Below are 14,325 nucleotides of genomic sequence, written 5' to 3'. Positions count from 1 at the left end.
GCACGATTTTTCTGAAACGTATTTTTTATAAATCCTTCGTTTTTAATTTATCTTGTAATATTGTCTAGATATTAATGTGGTATTTATTAAAAACACAACATTTATGGGGTAATATAACAATATAGTATAAGAAAATTATTTGCTACGCAAAATATAATCCATAGTTGATCTGTTACCTGGATTTTACGATTATTTCCACAATGTTACTCTTGTGCGTGATGCATATAAACCTTTGTTATGATTATGCTGTGAATTTGTCTGATTTATGTGTTACAATGTTATGACACACTTGTAATTTATTAAAGCGTGTTGTTAATCCGGTGATGCTCGAAAACTTCTTGTTTTTATCTTTAATGAATCATAGAGAAACTATTAAAAATAAAAGTTGATTAATTATTTTCATCAAAAAACAAAACCACTTTAAAATTTTCATGACTAGATGCGGGAGGAACTAGCTTTCAAATAATAAGAGAACAATCAGAATCGGTTCACCCAGTTGACAGTTCTGAACTAAGGAAACCAAAAAGAAAATATACAGACGAATTGAAAACCACCATTTTTGAAGTCGGAAAAAACGAAGTTAGTTGTTCAACATTTGTATAGTGAATATATTTCCGAACACTGTTTATAGTAATGGTATATTGGCGAAACTAAGATATAAATCATAGTTGATTTGATTTTAAATGTCATATCCCGTATCCCTTTACGGGTCTTGGGATCTTAGCTTGGGATAAATGAATGATGAGAGTTTTATTGATCGATTTTCAAAGTTAGAAAACAGTGTCCGTCGACGTCCTAAATTTTCTCGTTGTTTTTCCCATGTTACTTTTTAGTTTTTTGTTTAGTTAGAATAAAGTGTCTTTCAGGCGAAGAATATACGGTATACCTACTTATATACGTAGATACAATGTACATACCTCCCTAACGACATTAAATAGTAAATACTTACTCAAATAATGGGACTTCTTTTTTAGGAACAATAGATGACTGTATACATATATTATAGTTATAAGATATATTTTATAACAGTGATAAACATCGGTTATTTATTGCATTGGCAAAACTAAGATACAGCTAAAAAATTGAACAAAACAGATCAGAAAAACATAACGATAAAACAATCGCCAAATCTGTCTGGGCTCCGCAATATATTTTTATCACTTGTTAGCAAAGCCGTATACTAATAATGAACCCCGGTACTTGCTCAATGTAGGACAAGGTTACTTCTTTCCATTTAGTGGTGAATAAATACATCTTCTATTTATTGATTCTACATAAATTGTTCTATTCTTAGAGAGAGAATTTTGAATATAAAATCCTGGTTTAAGCGCTACTCATAAAATATGTATATCTATACAACTATCTAGTTGAGGATTAAATGCTCGAAATTGGGTGATAAAGCCGAATTTATACAGGTCTTAACCAGATTGTTCAACACTGCGACAATCGATCCAGAATTCCGATTGAATAAAGAATCCATAAATATTATTATGAGGTTCTCCGAATTATGAAAGTAAGTAACTTAAGTATTGAATTTGTTTCCTTCTTTGACAAACTTTTCTGAAACCACCGATAGGTACAAGGAAATTATGATCCTACTTTGGTTATAAAACTTGTTTGCTTCTCCAATACATTGAAGATCATAACAAATAAAAGCTCAATGTTGACCTTCGTTGATAAACTAGGTACCTATATTGTCAATTTGAAAACGAAGAATATAATAAATTATTATATTTTTATAAAAAATCTGTAGGAACCTACTAGAAATAAAGCGAAACATTATCACTAAATGTGAATAACCCACAAACTTCTAAATCTGTCAACAAATGTGTACCTACAAAATCTCTGGTTTTTATTATTATTAAATACTAAACAGGATTGATTTGGATATTCTTCTCATGTTTTAAAGACTTTGTAGCTGATTTTCAACCGATATCCCATGCATGATGATAATATTATAAGATGATTCATTATTCGCATGTCAGCATTTAAATGATGTATTGGTAAGTAATTATGCAAATTTACTTACAGATATTTAAGATGTTTTATCGTGTTGGATGGTATATATATTGATAAGTATTTGACACTCTTATTATTATTTTAACTGTTGATCAATTGTTCTTATTTATTTAATACTAGCTGTCCCGGCGAACTTTGTATCGCCCTGTCAAAGAATGTTGTGTTACCTTTTAGCTGAACTAATTTAGGCTTTGATGAACGTAATACAATGATACAAAATAAATATTTATATGGATTGATATGTAATAGTATTTTATTTTATTACTTCAAACACGTCTCAGAAAAAAATGACTGAATTTTAATAATTTGTGCAGCATGGATTAATTCTTTTCATTCTTTAACTGTTATCGACCACGCCATCGTTTCGTTTCACTTTAGTTGTGATAATAATTTTACCATTATCATTGGGCGATCGACGCTGATACAGCATCGTTGCCTGTGATGGTCTCTGCCATCAATTTTCGTGGATACCTTTTGGTACACTCACTGTCAACCATGCATGGTGATTGGTGGTTGATGGTGTCACACGGTCCATGAATCATATTCGTGATAACAACGTTATGTCGGTCTAGATCGGTTTCAGGATTAGCAATCCCCGCACACTCATATATATTTTTATCTGTCCGAATCCTTTCGACTAACCAAATTAAAATGTCTGCATGCTGCAAGCCAGATTGTTGTCATTCGATTGAATACATTCATGCCGATCACTTGATATATGTCCGGGAAGCAGCAGTTGAATAATTTCCATCCTTTTCGGATTAAATATAAATGTAATGAATAAATCTGGCCCTTAGATCTGGCCGACCATAATGACGAACATATTATTATGTCATTGCATCTTGCGCATATTCACTTGGGCTACCTGTGTATGTCGCCGGTAAAATAATCAATAGACCAACATTTTCTGCACCTTCTTCTGTGCTAATTGCATCGCATAAATGGATGTAATCTTCAAAACGCAATTTAGCTTGTTTATAGCAATTTGATAGCAATATTGTTGACGCAGTCGACGAAATCGCAATAAATAATTGTCAGAATTTTTACATTTTTATAGATTTTTTTTAATAATTAATCGAACTAAACTTCTTGGTTAGTTTCCCCACCAAAAATACCTTATTAATTTCTGAAAACATGCGTAAACACAAACATTTGAGGAATTTTTATGTATCTGCTTTTATTGCACTTTTTAATAATTGATTTTAAAATAAATACAAACAATATTTATTCACCCTTTTTAATTTTTTATTATTTTACACATAATACATTTTTGAACGCATGAATGTCAAACATTATTTTCCGTATTTGACAGGATTGACAACTAATGATTGACATGTACGAAAATCAAAATTTTGGGAAAATATTTATTCGTCTAGTTTTTGTTGTTTTTATGATTTATTCTTCTATTCTGGACGGAGACAAATCCAACGAATCTAAAACCATGAAAATTGGTTCAGTAGAACTCGAGTTATAAGTGTTGGAACATACAGACTTTCTTTTATATACTTATATAGATACTTTTTTTCCTTCACATATTGTTACAATTGATATGAAATACAGTAATTTTAAGAATGCATCCTCCTGTTGATATCATGTTAATTTTTAATATTGATTGTCTATTTTCAGAATTATTTCATATTATTATGATTCATGATCACACATTCGCATTGCATGAATACACTGTTTTATTTGGTTCGTTTAAAATTTGTAATTTCGGGAATTCCTATATATAGAGAGACATGTCATGAAAAGTTGAACGTTTGCCCGACTTGAGTTTCCAATTTCAGAGAATACTTACTGAATGCTTCATTTCAGAGATATTTTCTTTGTGTAAAAATAACAAGGAATATGTCACTGAACGCGACAAAAGTTATTTGCTGGTAATATATGTTTACAACGAAGTATCTGCAAATATTATTTTAATAAACATAAACACATTTGAACATTAAATACTATAAATACTTACTACATAATATATGTATTTATTTGTTAAAATAAAATGATTGAGTTTCTGATGTTAGGATTATTAATATAATAATATCGGTAGCAAAAAAGGCACTGTAATTACCAGGTTTTTATATGTAAGAATTAAAAAAAAGATTTATATTTTTAAACATGAATAATCACTGTGTAAAGTCACTAAGGGATCATCATAACCTTCAGCAAGTTGTATAATATTATAAGTAAGTACATATTCTAATCACGTGCCTACAATGTGTCTACATTACTCATCTTTCAATATTACAAAAACAGTTACATTAAACCAGAAGTTCCTCAAAGTATCAAAACTCGTGGAATACGGAAATAGTCAGGAAGCCGAAAGGGTGCGACACGATTAATCAAACGTATTTCAATTTTCACGACCCCAAGGTGCGCCGCTAATGCAATCTCGTGATCTAAATAGTTCATTCTATCGCGTATAATCCACGCAACACGTAGGTAAATTCACATTCTTGCAAACACTTTAAATTCGAATGAGTGAAATAATGCTGTAAGAAACGGATGATATAGGCAGGTGTAAAAACATCAAAGCTTAAGTGAGTAACGTTTAATGCTGTTTACAAGAGAAGAATGGGATTATTTTTAATAGCTTGTACTTTCTTCTTATGGTTGATAAAAAAGTCATTCTAATTAGGTAATATGTTATTTTTAAACAATTAATACATTTTTGAAATGAGTTAATAAAAAATATCACGCATGAGTGTACTGTGTGATCTTATGTTGGTTTTTAGGAATTTAGGTGCATTGACTTATTAAAAATCCCGTACTGCATGAATATCTTTAAATACAATCTTTGGAATCTAAAAATACACCAATTATAATAGTTTCATAACATGAAAACAATCTAATCTTCTAGGTTTATTGTGGGAGTTTTATATAATTCACTAAATAATATAATCAGCCAAAGGAGAAACAGTTGCTTGAGATTACTTGAACATTTCAAGCAGTTCAGTTAATTAAGTACGGACTAGGTCTAACTCTCTTATTACTACTCTCTTACTCTCTTATTAAGTTGTAGACATATTATAATATTTGGGGCAGACAGATTTACCTACTCATATTAGACGCTGTTATTCATTTGTAACGAGAAAACCGTTTTAATTATTTATTATCGACTTGTATTCTATAAATAATATACCTAGCTGCAGTGACAGGGACACATTTCTCCATTAATTTATTATTTAAGACAGAACACATAACAAAATTGTGCCTACAATCTACATGTCCTACAAAGACATTAGTTTCTTCCAACCGGTAAAATCAATGACATACAATCAGCGAACACTACATAAAAGTAATATTCTAATTATAGTTCAGAGATAATTAGAAGGTAATACTACGTTAGTTAACGTGTGCCAAATAGTGGAAATTCTCTGGGGATCGTTCATCTTGCACAGAGAGACACAGACTATAATAAAATAAACTAGGAATGACTATTGTTCCGCTCGTAAAGTTTGTGATTTACAGCACACTTTCGTGTATGGTAAACAACTAGAAACGAGTGAATTAGGATATATAATTATTACCCACGTTGAGTAGTGCGCAATAAATTTGAGTTCAAGTTCACATTATTACTGAGACGACGTAAAAATTTTCCATATTCTTATTTTCAAGCTTATTTTATTTAAAACGAAGATAGATAGACAGTGATTTAATTAAATGAGATATTATTATTTTGTTTGGCAGAAAAGTATTGAAGACTAGATGCATTTAGCATAGATGACATTATGTAAGGAGTGGTTACAATTTTTATTATTTGATGAGATAATTTAGTTATCTATCTACTATTAAATAAACAGTCCAACAAAAAAAGTGCAATGTATGTAAATATGCTCTTTTTTCTGTCTTAGAGAAAACAAAAAAAGCGTGGATTAGGATTCTATACGTAATCCCTAAAACCTGCAACTCCCTGCATCCACCTAACGTACATTCATTAAAAAATTAGTCCCCGATGTAATGTGATGTGCGATTAAGATTAAAGTAAATTATGAAGCTTATTTTTGAGAAGAACTCTATCTAACTTTTAAATTGAAAATCTTAAACGATTTTGCTATAATGTGATATGGAGAGAGCAAAGGCAGCTTTATCGAACAGCCTTTACAGCCTGAGGTGAAATAGGACGTGAGTGTAAAACATACATCACAGAAACTACATTGTAGATAACGCGTACAATCTTGGCTTATGGTAAACAACAAAATTTGATAAAATATATAGACCAAGTTATTATATCAATGCAATTCCAATTAGTAAATTTGGTTTGTGGGTTCCAAACATATTAGAATAACTGTAATATGCTAGTCCCTAGGCTCGAATCTCGCTGAAGGTAAAAAAGCTTTTCCTCGGAAAAGTTGATTGCTTTTAAAGAAAATCCGACCAGTATCTCTGCCTACTACAATATTATTTTATGTTATTTTTTATATTTACCATGTTTTTATTTGCGATCACTCATTTGAGGAACATGTGTTACCTATATTATTTTTACTAACAAAACGTGTCTCAAACCTTTTTAAGCTTTTGAATAATGGACTTTTTGGGATTATGCAAAACAGTTTCTACTCAATAGAATATAGCATTATTCAAATAATATATTATCTTGTCAAATTTTAAATTAGCTTTATTTTCAAATATTAATTGATTAGTAGCACATTAATAGTCGCATATATTTTGTTCATTGAAAGGACAGAGATTCACTTTTCATGGGTGTGAATTGTAATTAAATGGGTGTGCCTAAATTGGTGTAATCGAGTAACATGTGAGGCTAATGTATTGTTTGAACTGTGTTAGTAGTTATTTTGAGATATTTATATATTAATGAACAAGATCAAAATCAATAGTAATGCGATATACTCCAATCTCCATGTGTTATCTATTAAATATTTTTATAGATAATATAGAGTAAGTCGCATAAATTTATTTGTAGAGCACAGCAAATTGCTCCATCAGAGTATCAACCATCTCCTGCAAAGGGCCCTGGAAATTTTCAAAATTAGGATTAACATAATATAGGGTTATACACTAGGTACCATCCGCATTTTATCTATTCATATAGAAAAACAGACAAATACACAAATTTTAAATTAGATTTAGCTCTACGGTAATGATTAATGATGTTTGTTGTTTCTAAAGCTAAAACAAAAATAACCTGCAACACCACATGTGCAAATACTCGTGTATTTTGTATCAGAACTAATCTTTTTGTTCAATTGAAATATCTCCAACTCCTACACGATATTATTTATTGTGTTTTATTCAAAACTAGCTTTCCGCCCGCTGCTTCTCCCGCTTTGTCAAACCTAATACATAAATTATATACTAAAACCGCCCTCTTCAATCACTCTATCTATTAAAAAAACGCATCAAAATCCGTTGCGTAGTTTTAAATATTTACAGAGAAAGCGACTTTCGTTTATACTATGTAGTGATGAATGAATACGGTTAATTTTATGTTCTGTCAAGAAATATGTGTTGAGAAATTCCCAGTTTATATTCACAAGTGCACTTTGATATCGCATCGCGTCCTGTTCAATATCATGTGAATGCATAAACGAACTGTCTTCGCAATGCTTTTGATAGAGTAAACACATGAACATGCCAATAGACAGCTGATATGATATAAATATATTTCTCATACGATTTCCATATATGATTGAACTGCACTCTGCAGAATTGAAAAATGTGAGTCTCATTGCAGTAGAATGAACAAAAAGCAAGCATTATAATGAACAATATTAAGCTATAACGAAAAAGATTTCCAATCAGAGATATATATTTTTTTAAATATAAGAACCTGATCGTATCATAGAACCTTGAATATATATCAGCATAGCGAACAGTTATATAATTTCCACGAAAAACTAATGTTTATATCAAACAATTATTTCAAGGTAACATAATAAATAAGAGAAAAATTTACGATTCTGTTCTCAATCGCCTGCGTGTTTTCTAATCGCAATTATTCAATCTCACGAATGCTGAGGGTGTTGGGTGTGTATGTTTAATAAATAACTAATGTGTAATGCTTTGATGTAAATGAAAAAAAATACCTAATAATACAAACATTTCTATGAACCTACCATTACACGATGTAATATAAAAATAGTATATACAACAAATGTACATTCGATGTGTATAGCTTACGTTGGCCGTAATTTTGGAAACGATGATAATATTATTTTAACATGACAAGCTCATTACTTTACACCAAAGACTTTCCAAGTTTATCGCTGATTGCGTTAAATTAGCCTCAGAGTCAGTTTGACTTTGGCAAATAATCTACTTTAATACCTATAAGTCTGAACTCTGAAAATTCTCAATTCCTAATCTTTTCCATACAGTTCATACATTTTTATATTTAGATTCATTCTTTAACCAATTATATATGGAACCACATTTATACAACAACTGATTTCTTATCATATACATATAATTAAATAAGTGATTCGTTATTACCTGCCTCTATTTTAGTCAATATATATATTTAATCTAAGACTGAAAAGGCTGGGGGACACGAAATATAAATTATCCTTTATACATCTATAAAAGATAATTTATTAAGTAAAAAGTATATATACTTTTTAAAACCATAAATTATTAGAACGTGAAACATAATTTATAATGATTAATTTATTGGCCTGGTCAGAGCGGCACCTCATAATTCAGGCTCGATCAATATGCGATAATACACAATTGATCACTTCTAAAAATTAAAGATTGTATGTTTTCAAAGGAAGAGAAACGGGACCAAAATTAAAATAATGACTAAATTAAACTAAACGTAGTTGATTGCCTTTTAAATAAAATAATGATGATTTTTATCTTACATATTATATAAAAAACGACAATTTATATTATTTGTACGTTGTGTTGTGTTTGTTTCGTCTTGTGAATCAACTAGGTACCTACTGAGATTGATTTTCTTTAAAAAATAATCGTTATCGAAAAGTTATTTTTGATCAATCACAATCTTAAAAATACTTAGAACAAAGAGTAAGTGGAGTAAGTCAGGAAAGAGGAAAAAAAGTAAACTATAGATTGCTAAAAAAATATAAAGTTTTCTTGTACGGAACCTTGAAGTAAGTACGGCAGCTCTTCTTTCCTAATTGAGTTGTAAATGAAAATTTCTCCAAAAACTTTGCCAGTTAATGTGTCCTAAGAGTAAAGCCTTGTTCTTATATAAATGGGATTTCGTCCTTTGTGACCGTTCTTCTAAGTTAAAAGAAAAAGCTCTTAATTTGAATATAAAGTAAATTGAAAGTTTAATTTCTCCTAGAAAATTTTCAACAATGATTTTGAAACTAGAAACTAACTATTTAAGTAAATATATGAACTTATTTGTTTACAAAACTATTTTGTAGAAAAAGACGAGAATATTTTTATTCTGAAATTATATTTGGTGTAAAGACTCACTAAACACATAAAGACACCAACCAAAACTTCAGTATCTTACACATAGCCATATACAGGGTGGAAGGTTAAGATGGGGCATGAAGGGCAGGTACCTTAACCGTTGTAGCTACATGAAAACGTTCTTAGGAGACTATCCTTAAATTCTTGAGAAATTTTAATCTGCATTCACAGATTTTTTATAAAATGTACGGTCAGCAAGGAAATCGGCAGTTTTCAAAAAAAATTTTTTTGATGCCAATCGATCCAGTTTCTCATGGGGATCAAAACACTCTAAAAGACCAACTGAGGTATGAGTACTAGAAAAGTCAGAAATCGCGAAAAACTATTTCCACACATTCACTAAGAAAATAAGTGATTCAACAAAAGATGCGCTAATAGAAAACTCATAAAATCATTATCTCTACTAAATTTGCCCCGTAACCATCTACAAAATGCAACTCTGCGTGCATAGTCCCCAGATTGCAATGCTTCATGCCCCATCTTAACCTTCCACCCTGTATACAGAAATAAAGAGCCCGGTGTTATATCGGATTAACTATGCAAGCGCAGCAGTGGACTACCGACAAAATTCAATGTTTTAATGGAGCCTTTTTCGGTGACGGAATCGCGGTAGATATTGTTTAGAATTCATCCGCGACCCTCCATGGTATGCAAGGATAATAATATTTGAATATTTTCTCGTTTTCAAAGGCCATCTGGGACTAAAGTGCTAAAACATTGAGAAATTCTTTAATTAAAACAATATTGTACCATTGTTTCAGGGAACTCACGTACGAATGGCTTCTTTAAATTTGTTCTAGTTTCAAGATAATTTCCTTCTTTTGTTTCTCGTTGTGAAATAATCTTAGGTATCTATACAAAAAGTGGAAATTAATTAAATATAATAGTAGGAACAGTTCTTAAATTCCTAATAAAGTGTAGAAGAAGAATAAATTGCTATTTTTATACATAAAATGCTAAGTACATTACGCTTAATTAAGGCGTTTCACTTCAGAAAATAAACTCTTCTGTGAATTAAAATGATTGATGAGCGTTTTATAAATGTACGGATAAAATGTATTAAGCGTGATATAAGATTTCAATAGGATTATAATGTCGTACGGAAAATGGATAGATAAATATTCAATGTGTTTTATACTTACTTATATATTTTAAGTTAATGATTCTACAATAATTATTAATTATTAATTTCAGACAATTCGATGACGTGAGCTTTTCATCAGAGGAATTAAAATATGAAAATCTTAGATATGAAAATAATATTCTGAAGCGCATGATGTATAACATTAAGGGGGGTTAGGCGGTCAGCGAAAATTCAGCTATTCGGGCCTGAGGTAAGCGGTGAGGGGGTCCGCGTTTAGTATGGAATCAACGTGCTCGAAACTGAAAATCGTAAGCGCCATTCACATTTTTATCAAAAAGTGAATGAAAATATTTAGTATTTTCTAAATCTAAAACAGTCACGAAATCGAGAAGGTAAATACCTATGTATTTGTGATTTTATACGAATTATTATCGTAAAATACAGTTGTAATGAGAATTTATATGATATTTTAGAGGTAACTTCAGGATTTTTTTTTATCGAGCAAAATTTTTCCAATCGTGTTTTGGAAACAGTCATCCCATCACACATACGTTCTGTAATACATATTAGAAATTTCAGTGCGAAAAAACTTCAATATTTTCAATTATAGCTCATAGAAAACAATCCATTTTTCCGTTTTCACCTACTAAGGGCCCTTAATTAATTCTGGTCAAAATTTTATTATGTCTGTACACATACCTACCCGTATTTAATGGTTCTATTGAATTCGTTTAGTACTTCTTATTTGGTCCCGTCTGTATCTTTTTAGTCTCTAAAGCCGAGTGATTAATGATCTTGAATACCCAAATTGGTACTCTGGGATAAAAAAGTGAAGTCCCGTGTCCCCGTAGTGGGGTAGGGGGCAGATGCATTATTCATACATCTGTTTCACTGATCGATTTTTCTTTAGGGACAAGTAGGTGATCAGCCTTCTGTGTCATTTTTTTTTGTCTCCACCGGGAATCGAACCCAGGACCCCTAGGTTCTACGCTCACGCGTCAACCACTGTACCGAGGAGGCGGTCAAGAGTACCAAATTGGTACTCGGGGATAATGAATGTTATTTTCATTTTATTGGCCACAATTCCAAAAGATCACTTCAATGTTGTTAGTTCATTTATTACAGTTTATTGTCAATCACCATACATGTTTATTATGTCATATTATGTCATTTGTATAAACTCATAAGAAAGGACTGTTTTCGACAGAGGTTCCAGGCCCCTAGTTCGGAAAACAGAGCAAAATTTTGAACCCTGTGTTTGAACCACGTTTGAACCGAACATGTAAAATTTGCTAATCACCAAAAAAATATATTTTTTTGATGCAATTTTTAATTTATACCTAGTGATATATAACACAAATATAATTATATAAAACCATTACTTTTACTTGGTTACACGTAATTGCCTAATGTCTTATTCAGGCGCTGTAACAAACAATTAGTATATTTTATGGCGCCTGAGAAAATTGCCCTATCTTAAATAATCAGTAAACTCTTTTCATATTTTACTATAAAATACTGCTTATAATATTTTTATAAGCAATATTTTATATTAATGGATCAGTTAAATGTCTTCCACCGAGCGGACGTATTTCAGAACTAAATCTCATAAAGTTAATACTCGTTTTGTTGTAGTTGCAATAAAAGCATTTGGTTACAACTAGTTTTAACCAGGGAAAACAAGTTGTAACGGAAAATGTGTAACGGTAAGATATAGATGTTCTTTACAGGATAATAGGTCATTCTTTTGACCTGAGATGTTTTTTATCTCGTTCTAACTAAATTATATTTTTTATTAAGGACGAAGTCAATCTGGACTAACGTTAAAGAATGGAAATTAAATGGTAATTGCCTCATTACCACTTCTATCGCTGTGAGCTAGGATGCCAGTCTCAGATTTATTTATTGTCTAATATACGATGAATAAGACTGCCATCAATATACTGTTAAAATGAAATATGTTATTAAATAAACGTTATTATTTCAATCGAAGTTAGAAGGTACATAGGTACTCACCATTATTTCTTGTATAGCCTATCATTGCAATGATGGCAATGACATAGATTTATTTATGTAATCTATGCATTACTCACGACTATTGACAATGTCAGCGTCAGTATTAATTCGAGATGGAAGTGCAAGTTGATGCAAAAACGCAATAAAGCCCTGTAGTACTAAAATGCCATTATCAGCTAAATTTAGACGTGGTTAGTTTTTGGGTTTGTTACGCAGATAGTCCTTAGAGTTGAAATACATTTAACACTCTTCAATAGTCATTTCATTGAGTATTATTAGACAGCAAGGTCAAATGCTGTTGTTACAATAATATAAGCAGTTAGATCGTTATGAATTCTTCGATATAGATAGGAAAAAAAGAAAGATATTAAAACTACGTAGCAGTTAAAACAAACTCAGTTCTAAACTTTGTTAAAATAACATTTTAGTATAAATTTCCAGAAATGTTAACAGCAATAAAAGCAGCGAAGAAAAATAAAGAGCAACAAAATGAAACGGAAGGTTCTGAAAATGAATCTGCGAAGAACGAAGACGATGTAGTTAGGAGCGCGTCGATTTTATCTAAGCCAGTCAGTTCCACGCAAGGTCTTAAAATCGAAGATAGTTCTAATACGGATACTAGAAAACCAGACAAACAGAATCCAATAAAATAGTTTATGTATAATTTGGATATTTTAATTTAAGTAGGTATATAAATTTTATAAGGGTAAACACATCTACATAATTTGATATCTTGTTATGTACTTCCAAAAATTAATAAATCATTTAAGAATTACTTACTATATTCCATGCTCTACATTTTATAGTTTTTCATTGAAATAGAAAAGCTAGCTAGTTGGTACAACATTCGGGAATAAGTATAAATTCATTCAAATCTTTATTATTAAAACCAGCTGCACGGATTTTTTAAAATATTTGGTTAGATATTATAATCCAAGCGGAGACTCATAATTGAACTCATATTTTGAAATATTGTTAAAAATAAAACTAATGCAACGAACATATGAAAATTCGTTTTAATATCATGTATGTGAATAGACATTCATTTGTAAATGTCATTTTGAGTTTAACCTTCGAAAAGGGGAAGGTTGCGCACTTTATAAAAAGGGTTCGGTTCACAATGAGACACATCACAAATTATATGTTGGGAGGTATAGTACCTATATCGCACGCATAGCCGGGAACACAACTCAATTTTCAAAAGTGGATTAGATTTTGTAAAACACATAATTCATACAAATTACTTCTATTAACAAGTAAGTAGGTACTCTAGTTAAAATAATACATATTCGTTAAGTTTATCCACCTAATGTAATTTCTAAACCATTAATTTTGACTCTATTAACTACCATTAGTTATTAAATGTTAACATTCAAACATCACTTTTGTATCAATTACCTGATAAATATGTTTTTGCGTGATACAGAAGTAGGTTAGTTCATGGTTAGTTCCTTTCAGATTTCCTGTAAGTTTCAAAATATATGGAGTGCAGAGTAGAGGTCGACGTTGGCGGCGTATCGGCGCCACAGCCGTACTCAGTGATTACGATGCTACACTACAAATAATATAAATCAAATGCTGATAGTAAAGCGAACACGCAAATTTATGTAGCAATTCGACGCTGTAATGGTTAATAGTAAATAATGCGAATTGAGATTCGGTTAAAAGGGTGTAAGAGTGGTTTTTAATATCTATATCTACTTAGATAAGCTTCTTATTGATTTATACACTTCTAGCTTTCCGCCCGCGGCTTTGCCCGCGTAAAAGGTAAACCCGCATAATTCCTATTCTATTGGGAT

General features: G+C 30.8%; 1 long non-coding RNA gene across 1 annotated transcript; it reads left to right on the top strand.

Moving 5' to 3' along the window:
* Positions 1–12,628: 12,628 nt before the first annotated feature.
* Positions 12,629–13,179, top strand: LOC149482193 (uncharacterized). Its single transcript, XR_016316709.1, has 2 exons — positions 12,629–12,717; positions 12,968–13,179. It is a non-coding gene; the product is annotated as an uncharacterized LOC149482193 (long non-coding RNA).
* The last annotated feature ends 1,146 nt before the right edge of the window (positions 13,180–14,325 follow it).

This window comes from Colias philodice, chromosome 15 (assembly GCF_061535455.1).
Source record: "Colias philodice isolate Cphi_HAF_F1 chromosome 15, ilColPhil1 Martin Lab GWU primary, whole genome shotgun sequence".
NCBI lineage: Eukaryota > Metazoa > Arthropoda > Insecta > Lepidoptera > Pieridae > Colias > Colias philodice.
The sequence above is the reverse complement of the archived record's forward strand: the minus strand, read 5'-3'. Positions and strand labels throughout refer to the sequence as shown.